At 33.2% G+C, this 2,441-nt stretch overlaps 1 pseudogene; it reads right to left on the bottom strand.

Moving 5' to 3' along the window:
* Nucleotides 1-660: 660 nt before the first annotated feature.
* LOC18599761 (F-box protein At5g07610-like) lies at nt 661-1,490 on the bottom strand (annotated as a pseudogene).
* Between the last annotated feature and the right edge of the window lie 951 nt (nt 1,491-2,441).

Here is a 2,441-nt window from a genome sequence, read left to right as displayed (position 1 = left end):
AATTTTCTTTTAAACATCATGTCAAAAGTTCCCAACTTCTAATAAGATTTTGAAACCATCGACCTTGGCCCTAAAGTCACCAATTAAAGAGAGTAAAGACCAGATCCAGCGTGTGCGCAAGTAATCATGTGGAGTAACAAGCATAAAAAGCTATGCATATATCCGAAACTAGCATAAAAAAAAACTCTAAGAATCAATATAGATCAGTGTGGTTGCTGGTAAAGAAATCAAAATAGGCATACATCCATAAGAAGGAAAGCTTTTTCCATGTCGCATTGTTTGAATTATAGGAAATTGCTTTACCATCCACAGTTACAAAATATTTACACTTCTTTCCTAGACAGAAAAACACAAGAAATAGAGAATATCTTTCTCTTCTTTCCTATGCAGACAATACAAGCATGAAACATATAAGTCACATTTGTGAAGCTTGTAAAAATATCTGCATATGGTTATATATCCAAAAAGAAAATAAAAAAACATAAAAATAAACAGAAGGAGCTTTCACACAGAAGATTGTGCAGAACAAATTAACGAATTAACATGGATTTCTACAATAAGAAATCTTGTACTAATAAAAACTGAAGAGCTAAATGGCCCAATATCAGCAGGTGAATAAAATATTTCTCAAATACTTACCAATATAAGAGTGGAGAAAATTGGTGTTTGTAGAAGTTTGTTAAAGCCTCAAATACAAGAGAGGTCCACAAAGTACTTATAAGCAAGAAATCTTTGTTCATGTAAATGATTGTATAGGTCTAAATGAATGGAGCCAATTTTGACACCAGGCCCTGGATCAAAACACAGTGACTCGTTACCATAACTATTCCAATGAATCATCCCATTACAAAAAACAGCGTCCTCGAACGTTATGCACTCTTCCTCGTCCACGTCAAAACTAATTCTGGATACAGTCCAAGAATCAGTATCTGACGAACATATATCCATCTCAAACTTAAAAGATTCTTGGGATGCTTCCCGAATAGAAATGATCTTGTAATGAGGTGATTGAATAGGATCAAAAGCAAAATTTACAGAAAACTGACAATCTTTAATTGGGTTTCTAGGAAAAGATAGCATCTTGAATTTCTTAGTAGTTACGTTGCAAATGAAGTAGCTGAAGACATTATCATCCTCGTCATCAAAGGACTCGCAAAGAAACGACCCATTACAAGGTTGCAGCCTGTAGATGTTAGGGGCATTCACGTAATGAAAGGAGGCGACTTTGCTGTAATGCTTCAAAGAAACCACTTCGAATTTAGGGGATGTGGTGAAGTCAACTTTGAGCAGAAGAGCAGTAGGCTCAAGAAAACCGTTGTCTTGGTGGTGGCGAGTGCGGGAGAGACAGAACTAAGGGTCGGAAATGAGAGATAGCCAGTGTTTTGAGGCACACTTAAATTTCAAGAGAGATTTGTGGGTAATCTGAGGAGGATTTCTGTTAGGATATCTTAATTGTTGCCAATCTTCTCTGCAGAATTGTTCATGACTGTATTCTTGAAAGTTGAAACCCCGAGTCTTTGTTAGTTCCCTTGCATACCGGAGAGGTAAATATGTTTGCCAGTTCCAATCCCAAAGGAAAAGTAGCACTGCTATTTGCCTTCTGAGTTCTGACACAACAAAAAGGTAAAGCCAAAGCGACAGATCTATCTGTTGGCTTTTGACCTTTTGTTTTGTTCCCTTCTTTTAGCTTTTTTGGAAACTTATTTCTTAAGTCTGAAGATGTGGTGGGAATTGAAAGCATGACTTCATATTACACACTTTATTATGCATTCATAGTTTAATTAGGCCTTTCTTTATGACAAATTATTAGCTATACGTGTGGTAAAGCAATTCTTTATAATTTCAATGATGAAACATTCAAAATCAGGGCTCCATATAGAACACAAAGGACCATTGATGAATCAAATAAACATAAATTATTTATAGTTTTTTTTCCAATTAACTTTTTGCATAAAATATGTCTTTCAAAATAAGCATCTTGAAATAGAGAATAAATCCACTATTTAGATGTACAATCAAGCTTATCCCCTATTTAGAAAAGGTAATGATCTTTTATGGAAAATTTAGATTTAAAATTTCATATACATAATGACACATGATATATTCAATTCAGATAATCTATCTATTTATCAAAAAAAAAAAAACTTTAAATGTCATATAAGTTTTTTCAATTCAAAATTTTTTTAATTCTAAAAATTTTTTCGTATATCAATTTTTCATTAGAAATTTTAACTTTTCATAAATTACATAAAATAAGATTAATTGATTTCTTTGATAATCAATATAAATAGGAGTTAGGATTTGAGTTCACTAAGTGTAAACCAAGAGCAAACGATTGTTAGCTATGGTGACTACTAGTTCCTCTAAATGACTAAGGGCAAAGATCACATCATTAGAGATGGTTGCCAACAATGAAGACCTTTTGTTAAGATAGCCTTGAA

This window comes from Theobroma cacao, chromosome 5 (assembly GCF_053813885.1).
Source record: "Theobroma cacao isolate CCN51 chromosome 5, ASM5381388v1, whole genome shotgun sequence".
NCBI classification, from domain to species: domain Eukaryota; kingdom Viridiplantae; phylum Streptophyta; class Magnoliopsida; order Malvales; family Malvaceae; genus Theobroma; species Theobroma cacao.
Note: the sequence above shows the minus strand (reverse complement) of the source record. Positions and strands in the feature narration are given on the sequence as shown.